The sequence below is a fragment of the Homalodisca vitripennis genome, chromosome X (genome assembly GCF_021130785.1).
Source record: "Homalodisca vitripennis isolate AUS2020 chromosome X, UT_GWSS_2.1, whole genome shotgun sequence".
Classification (NCBI taxonomy): domain Eukaryota; kingdom Metazoa; phylum Arthropoda; class Insecta; order Hemiptera; family Cicadellidae; genus Homalodisca; species Homalodisca vitripennis.
Window position 1 is genome coordinate 15,246,764 of NC_060215.1, and position 13,184 is coordinate 15,259,947.

Here is a 13,184-nt window from a genome sequence, read left to right on the forward strand (position 1 = left end):
AGCCAATGAAAGTCGTCGGTTGCTTCTCTGTTCTTGTTGCAACATGAGGCCTAGTGGAGAGGTGTTCGAATTGAAAAGTATTCGCTAATTCGAATAAATAATTCTATTAACGTATTCGAATACTTTAATGAACTAGAATATTTCCCGTTGAATGGCGTTTGAAGAATACTTCTAATTAATTTATTTGAACTACTTTTAACGAATAGATGTTATTGAATACTGTTGGACAAATGACCGTTTGTATTGGATTTAAACAAATACCTGATTCATTTCTATCTTGATAAAAGAAACTTTTGAGTCATTACTATTTTCTGTCAATGAGTTTTAGGTCATATATTTTATGAACGCCATTTTCTTTGTAAATGTATTGAAGTGTAAATAACAACAATAAATTGGTTTATTTCACAAAGTCAAACTATTAAACATTTTGTAAAATTCTGTTACTATACAATTATTATTAGAGTTGTTTTAACAAAATTAATAGTTTTAAACCGCCACATGTGACACGTTTCCTCCTGCTTATTAAAGATAATAATTGCAAAAAAAAATAAAGAATACATTCCTACTATTTTTCCGATATACCCACAGTATGAATAATGACAATACTTGTTATTCAGTTTTTTGCAGTGTCTGGATATAATTCAATAGATTAAGAATAATGTTGAATGAAATCATTCGAATGATTCTAATGAATAATTATTCGGATATTTATTCGCATTGCAATATATTCGAATATCCCGTATCCCCACTAAATGAGGCTGAGCGTTGTGAAGCAAAACGACCCCGCCAGAGAGCATTTACCCGAGATGATGGTACGGCACATTTAAAAACCGTAACTCGTTGTTTTGAATGGTTTAGGCCTTTACTGTCGTCACGTTTAGCAAAACAATCTCTTAGAAAATGCCTTTCCGTTCCCAAAAAATTGTGACCATGATTGTCCGTTGATGTTCCTTGGGTTTGTCGGTGAGTTTCGATGGTCGCCATCACTAGATTGACGTTTAATATCGCGGAGTATATGAGTATTTAGTATGCAATCCACGTTTTAATCACAGATTACAATGTGACTCAACATTTCGTCACTGTCCTCGTCGTAGCGGTCCGTATGCCAAAGGTGAGTCAAACGCTTTGTTGTGTGTTCGAGCAGAGTTTATCAGCAACAATTTGATAATTGGCCGACCTTCAAACTCGTGGGGATTTCCGATGAAACTCATCACCAGCGAATCGCCTGTTTTTGTGAAATTTTGAACTCGATTTTGTTCTATACTAATTGAATACAATGTGTTGTTTGATTAAAATTGCAAACTGGTAGTGATATTATTTTATGTAGAGACATTCCAGGAAGTAAAATTAAAGCAGGTTTATGTCATGTAACATTACCATATATTATTATCTATTAAAACTGTCATAAAACTTTTACTGAAATTCATGTAATTAATTATCGGTTATGAATTGACCACTTAATTAAATACCTTATTGAAGAACTATCGTTTCACTTCTCAGGTTACCCAAGGTGTTTAAAAGACCCTAATTTTTATTTATTACTCATTAAATCATGTCTTGATTAACCTCGTACATAAGATCGCAACAATATTACGTCTATATGCAGAGTCAAGTGTTCAATTTTAAAATCTAGCAACAGGTATAATGAAATTACATACTTTTAAGCTATTTTTTAGGAACAAGTCGGGAATTAAACGCACCGGAAGAAATACCCGGGATAAACCGGGAATCGTGTCATGGAACCGTGTAAATCTCCAAACGGAACTAGGTCCGTGAAAGTGTAAATGAAGATCGACGATGTTACGATGATGTACTCGACGATGTTACGATGATGTAATCGACGATGTTACGATAATGTAATCGACGGTGTCGCGATAATTTAATCGACGATGTGTTCGTGAGTCGCTCTGACGTCTTGTACAGTAATCCAAGGTTGACTCAGTAGTCCAAGTTGATCTCGGTTAGTTCTACCTGCAAGTCGCGTCATGTCAGTGACTCAGTGCGTGGCAACAATGTCGTGAACAAGCTGAGTTGCCTTCCGCTGTCTTTTTGTGTTTATTTACTTCGTAAACGCGGGAATAAATGTAAAAATATTAGTAGAGCCGACAATTCATTAGATTCGTGTTGTTCAAGGTTGCATTCTGAGAACTGTGTCGGTATCAATTCTCAGAACTCGGGTGGTTGCCTCTTCTCCAGAAATGTACGCTCTTCAACTTTCTGCTGGATCAGTCAGCAATCAGTGAAACAAATCCAGACCATTTTGATAATAATTTATTTCTGTTTGTTTGTTCCGAATTTGATACTTGTATTTTTCAAACATCTCAGAATTTTAAAAGAAGAGTATAAAAATAAACTTATAAAGTGACACACGTTGAAACTAGGTAGGCTTAAAAGTATGAAAAAGAAGCCTAAATAACTGGTGGCGGTGAATCGTCTATGACGTTTCTTGAATGTGCCGCTAGTGATAAAGTTTAGTCACATTGTCACTGGTATTTCTGGCATGCATGGTTGTTGACAGAATTTCGTCACATGTCTCTCAAAAAAGTAAATGCAGTACTGAAGTTGCTTACATTTGGGTTAAAAAGGTTATAAGACAATGATATGCATGTGATTGATGACTAGATGTGTATTGTATGTATAAACAGAATTTGAGAGGCCACCCTGTTGTCTCTGATAGAGAATGAGATACATAATGTGATTGGTGACTAGATGTTTATTGTATGTATAAACAGAATTTGAGAGGCTACCCTGTTGTCTCTGATAGAGGATGAGATACATAATGTGATTGATGACTAGATGTGTATTGTATGTATAAACAGAATTTGAGAGGCTACCCTGTTGTCTCTGATAGAGGATGAGATACATAATGTGATTGATGACTAGATGTGTATTGTATGTATAAACAGAATTTGAGAGGCTACCCTGTTGTCTCTGATAGAGAATGAGTTACATAATGTGATTGATGACTAGATATATAAAAAGAATTTGAGGGGCCACCCTGTTGTCTCTGATAGAGGATGAGATACATAATGTGATTGATGACTAGATGTGTATTGTATTTATAAACAGAATTTGAGAGGCCACCCTGTTGTCTCTGATAGAGGATGAGTTACATAATATGATTGATGACTAGATATATAAAAAGAATTTGAGGGGCCACCCTGTTGTCTCTGATAGTGGATGAGATACATAATGTGATTGATGACTAGATGTGTATTGTATTTATAAACAGAATTTGAGAGGCCACCCTGTTGTCTCTGATAGTGGATGAGATACATAATGTGATTGATGACTAGATGTGTATTGTATTTATAAACAGAATTTGAGAGGCCACCCTGTTGTCTCTGATAGAGAATGAGATACATAATGTGATTGATGACTAGATGTGTATTGTATGTATAAACAGAATTTGAGAGGCTACCCTGTTGTCTCTGATAGAGGATGAGATACATAATGTGACTGATGACTAGATGTGTATTGTATGTATAAACAGAATTTGAGAGGCTACCCTGTTGTCTCTGATAGAGGATGAGATACATAATGTGATTGATGACTAGATGTGTATTGTATGTATAAACAGAATTTGAGAGGCTACCCTGTTGTCTCTGATAGAGGATGAGATACATAATGTGATTGATGACTAGATGTGTATTGTATGTATAAACAGAATTTGAGAGGCTACCCTGTTGTCTCTGATAGAGAATGAGTTACATAATGTGATTGATGACTAGATATATAAAAAGAATTTGAGGGGCCACCCTGTTGTCTCTGATAGAGGATGAGATACATAATGTGATTGATGACTAGATGTGTATTGTATTTATAAACAGAATTTGAGAGGCCACCCTGTTGTCTCTGATAGAGGATGAGTTACATAATATGATTGATGACTAGATATATAAAAAGAATTTGAGGGGCCACCCTGTTGTCTCTGATAGTGGATGAGATACATAATGTGATTGATGACTAGATGTGTATTGTATTTATAAACAGAATTTGAGAGGCCACCCTGTTGTCTCTGATAGTGGATGAGATACATAATGTGATTGATGACTAGATGTGTATTGTATTTATAAACAGAATTTGAGAGGCTACCCTGTTGTCTCTGATAGAGGATGAGATACATAATGTGATTGATGACTAGATGTGTATTGTATGTATAAACAGAATTTGAGAGGCTACCCTGTTGTCTCTGATAGAGGATGAGATACATAATGTGATTGATGACTAGATGTGTATTGTATGTATAAACAGAATTTGAGAGGCTACCCTGTTGTCTCTGATAGAGAATGAGTTACATAATGTGATTGATGACTAGATATATAAAAAGAATTTGAGGGGCCACCCTGTTGTCTCTGATAGAGGATGAGATACATAATGTGATTGATGACTAGATGTGTATTGTATTTATAAACAGAATTTGAGAGGCCACCCTGTTGTCTCTGATAGAGGATGAGTTACATAATATGATTGATGACTAGATATATAAAAAGAATTTGAGGGGCCACCCTGTTGTCTCTGATAGTGGATGAGATACATAATGTGATTGATGACTAGATGTGTATTGTATTTATAAACAGAATTTGAGAGGCCACCCTGTTGTCTCTGATAGTGGATGAGATACATAATGTGATTGATGACTAGATGTGTATTGTATTTATAAACAGAATTTGAGAGGCCACCTTGTTGTCTCTGATAGAGAATGAGATACATAATGTGATTGGTGACTAGATGTGTATTGTATGTATAAACAGAATTTGAGAGGCTACCCTGTTGTCTCTGATAGAGGATGAGATACATAATGTGATTGATGACCAGATGTGTATTGTATGTATAAACAGAATTTGAGAGGCTACCCTGTTGTCTCTGATAGAGGATGAGATACATAATGTGATTGATGACTAGATGTGTATTGTATTTATAAACAGAATTTGAGAGGCCACCCTGTTGTCTCTGATAGAGAATGTGATACATAATGTGATTGATGACTAGATGTGTTATATATGTATAAAAAGAATTTGAGAGGCAACCCTGTTGTCTCTGATAGAGAATGTGATTGATGACTAGATGTGTTATATAAGTATACAAAGGTTATGAGAGGCCAACTTGTTGTCTCTGATAGAGAATGAGATACATAATGTGATTGAAGACTAACATGTGTTATATATGTATAAAAAGAATTTGAGAGGCAACCCTGTTGTCTCTGATAGAGAATGTGATACATAATGTGATTGATGACTAGATGTGTTATATAAGTATACAAAGGTTATGAGAGGCCAACTTGTTGTCTCTGATAAGGAATGAGACACATGATGTGATTGATAACCAATTGCAAGAACTCGTGGAATATCATTTTGGAACTTATGAAAAAATTTTAGTTAAATATTACTTATTGAGCCGTGAAATACCCATAGTTTACCTTTGGGTCATAAGTGGTCGCTGAGAAAAGATTTCTAACTTTTCAGCCCAGCCATGGAAATCCACAATACATTTAATGACAATTATCATTAAAGTGAGAAATCCATAAACATAAAGGTTAGCATTAACGTTCCACATCACTCTTATACGTACTTTCACGAGGAAACGTTTTAGTATGCAGACAATTTCAGTGATTTGTAGGAATATGCTGTGTCAGTACCGTATGTTGTATGCCAAATATCTCACTGGTTACATCACATCATCTTTTGAAACTATTTAACTTAATACCATGATATTTTGTCTGAAAATGCTTACTAAAACCAGTTTTCTATCTGACCTCAAGGCATAATCTACAGTTCATGATTTTGTAAATAATAACTACAGTACTAAATTATCATAAACTATTAAACGAATGAATATACCTCGAACTTTGGCCTAGTCATTATTCATGTTATCTTAGTTATCTTACTCTCCAATGTATGCTACCTCCCAATGGCCAATATAATTTCACTTTTTTTATAATGACCTATATGAAATAATATGTGTTAAGCAATACAATTTTCGTATATTGAAAACTTTATATTCTAACGGCTTTTTTTGAATTATTACTTAATACTTACTGAGCATATTTAAGAAACATGAGAGCTCAGTAATTAATAATGTTAATTTTTAAATAGTTTTTTTTGAATTGAACAAATTTTATTTGATATATAACAGCATGTTTATAAATCAAATCTTAGATTAAAATGTATTTCGTATGTGACTCATTTAAAAATTGATTTACACAATTTGATTTTAGGCCTTATTTAACAATATGTGCGTATGATCTCATAGAAACTTTTAGAATTATAAGTCCAAGGTTTAATCAATTTTTTTAAGGTCAGAGCAACGTGGATAATTTCTCAGATTTCTACAGAGGTCATGAATGTACTCTGATTTTGCTTAGAGGAAACTCTGACACCATCAGGCAAGTCGTACCCATAAACAAATTTAGCACACCCCTCATTTACTCTAGATTTTTAAAAAATCATGTGGATTAGGATTTTTGCCTGTGTTTAAACTTGGGGTGAATTTTTTCATTTGTTTCTTAACTATTCTTCAAGCAAAGCAAATTGATTTTCAGGAACACATATTCATAATCATCAAATTTGCAATTTTGAACTAGGTACGAAAGCCCCAAATCAGTCCTCCTTGACTTGATGAGGATTCCATGTGAATTTCATCAGGGCAGAATTGCATCTGCCTCCTAGTTTCATTCTAGTCATGGAAATAAACCTATATCAGTATTTCTTAACTCTTTGGAGGAGGATACCTTGTGAACCTTAACAAGAACAATAGTGGCACCTTTAATTGAACAGCTCCGTTTCTCTGCTTTATGATCTTTATTACTACCATGTCATAACAATAGCTTATATAACTTTATTTGGCTTTTTGTAACATTGAAGTATTCAAGATGTGCCCGATCGTCACACGAATCTTTGACAGTTCCGTTTCACGCTTTGGGATCGTATGAGTGCCATAGATCTCAGCATTACAATCGACACAGAGCTTGGTTAAATGCCATAACACAACTTTCAAAGTTAAAACAACAAAAGAGCAAAAAGGAAATTTGTTGAGCCCTGATAATAATATGCAACGCTAAAGTTCCCAGACACCTTTGGCCAGAGACAAGAAAAAAAGCGCTGCGTCTGAGGCCTGCTAAATACAAAATTGCAAAATCACTATATCAGTCACACTAAACGGATGCTACCAATCACAATGGCCAGAGCATGTCTTATGGCCTGTTTTCAGGTGGAAACATGTGTGAGAAGTCAACAACCAGAATTCCATGAAACTTTAGCTGGAAGAAACAAAAGTAAAATAATGTGTTCAATTTCCTGAAGCGATCTCAGATTAAGGGCTGTAGTTAATCAACCTTGGGTTTCATCACATAAGAATAATGTCAAACCTAAAATACTTTCATGCTTTCTTTGTTGTTTCTTTTTGTAGAGTTATAATTATGGTATATAATAAATTATTGGTCCCATAACTATAATAATTTCATATAATTAATTGTACGATTCATACATATCCAAAGTGTTTTGGTTTTTCTTATAAAGTGGAAATGATGGAGTACAAAAAGTTTGAGGTTTTTTCAGTAACCAATAAAAATAATGAAAAAAACTAAAAATCCTCTGTATCCGTATTGATCATATCGTTAATATGAGAAATCTTCCATAATGATGACTTTAAAATAGTATCATGAAAGTCTTTGAAGTTTGACATTGGTCTTATGGCACCAAAAATTAAGATGACCACTTGTACAGCTCTAATATGCAGAGGGTTGGTTATTGTACTGAGGGTTGGATTTACATTAGGTACTACCTATATTTATTTATTTATTTATCAACGGTCAGTGCCATTTACACAAATGTACAAACAAGCAACTAGTACATACAAAAGTACAAATTACAAACATAAGTTAACAACAATATTTACTAGATAGCTTCAAGATGTATATAAATAATTTCCAACAAAATAATTATTTTAAATACACAAATAGTAACAACAAAGAGTATAAACTAAGCAACAATCAATAAATACTCTCTAACAACAATTGACTTCAACCAACCCAAGAACATTACTGATATGTAGGTATATAAATGCTATTAACTACAATGGGACCAACTAGCATTTGATCTAAATACATTTTTAAATGCTATGCCTAAGAACAAAAAGAAGATAAGACTAGAAAAAGAATAAGTATAAAATTTCCTGAATAATCACGAGTGCAATATGTTTTCCCTGAAGGTAGTGGGTGAAGAGCCAAAGAAGTCGGCCCCGTGCTGAAACAGAGTTCCCATGTCTCAGTAAACGAGGGATGAATACTGTGGTAGCCGTAGCTGGTTAGCTGATGTGTCTTTCCAAAGAGGTCTCTCGACCTGGTGCCTCCGACTGGAACACGCAGATCTACCATGCCGAGGAGATCGGGGCAGTCGATACTACCATTTAGCAGTCTGTGCAGGAACATCAGGTCCAGATACCTTCTTCTTGACTCCAGCAGGGGGGCAGTCCAAGAGCATCCCTTAGCGTTGTCACCGGAACCTCCCTATAGTTAAATCCCAGCCGGACTCCAACTGTCTTCAAAAATCTTATCTGAATTCTTTCCAGTAGGTCACAATGGTTTTTCTGGAAAGGAGCCCACACCACGGACGCATACTCCAGATGTGGTCTGACCAGCGAGATGAAGAGATGTCTCAATGAGGGAACAGAAAGACCATCACGTGAGGCTCTTATGACAAATCCAAGGGAAGCGTTGGCTTTTTTTAGAAATATGTTGCAAGTGCTCCCGAGGGTCAAGATTAGGTACCATTATTATTCCAAGGTCCTTTGCACTCTCCACTCGCTTCAGATGGGCACCTCCCAATAGTATAACCATACTCAAGAGCTGACCGGAGAACGTGCAAATGTCATCACAAAACATTTGTCCGGATTCAAGTCCATGTCATTCAACACACACCATTCTACAAGACCATCCAAGTTACTTTGCAATCTACGGCAATCATCAGGACCAGTTATCTCAACAAAGACCTTAGCATCATCTGCAAACAACAAGAAATTAGTTGAAAGCTGTCGCCCACATCATTAATAAACAGGCTGAACAAAATGGGTCCCAGGAGTGAGCCCTGAGGTACGCCTGACAGAACGGGTATCGGTTCAGAAAATGCTCCCCCAAACCGCACTTGTAGATGTCTATTATTAAGGTAGGACTCAAACCAGTCAAGCAAAACACCATGGATCCCAAAGGCCTCAAGTTTTTTGATCAGGTGGACGTGGCTAATGCGATCAAAAGCCTTAGAGAAAATCCAGGTAGACTGTGTCGATCTGAGTGTCCCTAGAGAAGGACCGGATTACAGTGTTATGAAAAACAGCCAAATTAGTTGACGTTGGAGCGACCCGCAAAGAACCCATGCTGTTCGGGACAAATATAAAGCTCCTCAAAGAAAAAGAAATGAAATCCAAAACGATGCTTTCAAATATCTTGGCCAGACACGACTGTATAACTACAGGTCTGTAGTTTTGAACATTCCCCAAGTCACCAGATTTGTGAATTGGGAGTAACATAACCAGACTTAAGATTCTGGGGGAAAACTCCTTTACTCATCAAAAGATTGAAAAAAATAGTGAGGTGGGGGGCAATTGCACTAGAGCAATTTTTTATGACTCTGGGTGGTATACAGTCAGGGCCAGAACCCTTGTAGGGGTCCAGAGCTTCAAGCCTTTTTTCCATATCAGTACAATCAACAAAGCACGATGACAAGCTTGCATTTGACTGAGGAGGGTATGTAGAGGGATTACTTCTTGGCAACCGGTACACAGATGCAAAGAATCTGGAAAAAAAAGTCACACATTATTGAAGGATCTTGCGTACTAACGTCATTGTAAATCAATCTTGATGGTATCCCAGGTTTTTTCTTTGACAGTTCACATGCGCCCAAAAAGCCTTGACGTTTTCCGGGATTGCCGAATTCAACCTCTGAATATATGAATCGTAACACACCCTAGCGAGAACACTGCATGACCTTCTCAATCCACAAAAACGCCAGTAGTCCTCATCTCTAAGAGTGGATTTAAAAGTCTTATGAGCAATCTTCTTCCTGGTAACCAAAACTCACCAATTCCTTCGAGAACCAGCGTGGAAACGTTTTTACTTCCAATATATCTTATGGGGGAATTTTCAACGATGACTTGTCCCAGTTGTTGGCAAAAAGCCCAATGAACGCAGTCTCCACATCATCACACAATGAACAGGATAGGGAGTATCCTGAATCCATGAGAAGACGTTATCCATATTGCACCTATTTAAGTCCTTTTGAAATCGCTTAGGATCCCGTTGTATAGAGGAAGAATAAACTCCGAAGTTAATTTCAGGGCAGGATGATGTCTGTCCTGCTGCAATACTGTGTCAACGGCAGGGCTCACCGAGGTACACTTCATTGAGGCTAAGATCAAGTCCAAGATGACTCCCCTCTCGTTCAGAGTACTGTTATATTGTTGAAGATCTAATGTTTGTGGCCATGTCAAAAATGTTATTGGGCACTTAAATTAAAATTGTTACCCATCTTCATATTGCGCCAGTCGATCATTGGAAGATTGAAGTCCCCCACTATGATAATGTCCACTATACTTCGAGACGCTCAGTAAAAGCTTCTTCAACTGGACTCACAATAGGCAGCATAGGCACCGGGGGGATGATTTTTGGTGGAATATAAACCCCACCCACCACAACGCAAAAAATTCAAACAAACCGACTGCTACAAACAAAGATTCAATTTCAGGTGCGGGAGGTATGGACTGACCATGATTTCAACTCCTTGCACACTGCCACCAAAACACCCCCACCGCTCAGCTTGGAGCTGGTTTCTTCATTCCTATCCTTTCGATAAATATTATAATTGTTTCAGACCCAATTCCTCGTTCCTGATGTCTTCATTAAGATTAGTTTCACAAAAAACAAGTACATCGTAAGCCCACAAAGGAGCTAAAACTTTAAGACTTGACAGTTTATATCTAAGGACCATTCACATTCTGATACAACATACAAAGAGGCCTCTGACCGTTGAAAGTTCCTAGTTTTTTTTTTTATTTTTCTGTACAATTGTTGGAACTCCATGCACACAAACTTAATAGTTAAATTCACCTCCCCAGCAGAAGTCCTTGATGAAGCTCTTCTCTCAACTTTGCTAGGTGAAGACGCTCTCTTTTAGTTCTGTCCCTACCTAAAGACAAGCTTAGCAAAAGACTCGTCCAAGGCTCTTACCACATTTTCATCGAAACTCTCCTATTATCTTCCTAGACTCAAACTGGTCCTTTAGAATCACCTTTAGCGGGCGACACCCACCTTGGCTATTGGACCACGCCCCCAATCTGAACGCCTTTAGGTTCTTTGTATCAACACTCGGACACACCGTAGAGACCACAGTCCGAACCTTTTCCAGATCATATTTCTTCGATCACTTGCATCCTTTGATTTAGATTCGGGAAGCTCGTAGATTATAACATTAGAAAGGCATTTTGAGCGTTCATTTATTTCCCGAAGGAATTTCCTCAGGGCTGATTCCCCCGGCGCAGATTGAGCTTGCATATCAGATACCTTTGTTTCTAACACGGTGATTCGAGACTCAGACTCCGTTAATCGTGGTTCAAAAGAATCCAACTTGTTGTTTAGAGCCTTTAAATCGTTTTTTATATCAGCAACGTCAGAGGACACTGTCTTGATAGAATCTAATGTTGCTATCAGAGTTGACATTTTCGAGGACAAATCAGATATCTGGGATAACAATTTGTTAATTGGCTGATCAGCAATGCGTACGCAGTCCTCACGATTGCCAAACCCATTTTTCATTATTGTCACTGGCGTATTTAGAATACTCAGATTTAGACATCCGCACGCACACTCAATATGAAACCAACGCTCACACTCGTTGTCACAAGCAATTCCATCGTCAGAATCAAGTACCTTTATTAAACAAACAGGGCAGGTTTCCTCACAAGTCGTAGCCATTGCACCAGAGATAATAAGGACTTTGGCCTTTTATTATTTTTATTTTATCAGATATATAATGACAAAGGACCACTTGTCGCTATTCAAATCTCCACAATAATGATCATCAAGCTAAATCTATAATCCATAGAAATTTTTTCGTAATTCGCAAGAATAACTAACTTTTCATATAGTATAATAACAGAGACCAGTTGCAGCTACTCGATCCACCACAATAGTGATCCCCGTGCAAAAGATATATCTACCAGAATTCTTGAGAATTTCATATAGTGCTAACTTCATAAAAACGATGTACGATACAGATGGCAGTGGCAAAAAAAACCAGCGCAGGTTCGTTCAAGTGCGACGCAGTCCAATCCAACACATATGCAGGCAGACCGACACTGGTGTTATTTGACAATACAAGACTGATCGAATTTGCTAAAACTTGTTTATTAGTAGAAAATCAAAAGAAAAGACTGTTCATTTATAACCTTATTGCATGACAATTTAAACAATTAGGCACATATAACTTACACATATCAAGCCTAATAATAGTAGCAAATAATAGTTGGAGCACTAGTCAGAGCAGACAAGCAAATCGGCCATCTTGAAGCAAAAAAAAAAATACCTACTGATATTAATTGAAACAATTAATATTATTAATATAATAAGTTTTTGATCCTCTTTTAGTTCTGTAAAATGTTCGGAATTGAAGTGATTTTAGCAAACGCAATTTTAATTGTTTTCATAGGTGAAAATAAGGTTTTTTTTTAGACATTATATTATAATAGTGTAAAAAGAAACTAGTTCCTATCTGCATTAAAAAGCTGATTCTGAAATAGATAACGAAATGGGAAAGTTGTAAAACCGATATCAAGGTAATTGTCAATAATAACATTTAATGTTAACGCCTATCGTGTTCATTGTAATCAAGATATAAAAAAGTCACATATTTGCTGTGTATTCATTTTTTGAAATTAATGTTTTAGGTTGAGGATACAGGCTTTGCATAAAAATATATTGATGTTAAAGCAAAGAATGATTGATTTACTAAACAGAGATCATTAGACTTTTAGATAATTTGGTGAATTGAGCCGTGAGGAAAGGCCACGCAGCACCCAATTAGTTGTGGAGAGTTTTAATGGAGGTTTGGGAAGAGGTGGTTCTATTCTCCTACTTAAGCATTTTCAATAGCAATGTCGAACTTACAGGCACTGATAATACGAGTATGTAGACTTGG

At 36.4% G+C, this 13,184-nt stretch overlaps 1 protein-coding gene across 3 annotated transcripts in view; it reads left to right on the forward strand.

The window, feature by feature from the left end:
- LOC124368723 overlaps nt 1-13,184 on the forward strand; it is a 100,708-nt gene that overhangs the window by 49,343 nt on the left and 38,181 nt on the right. The window lies entirely within an intron of this gene.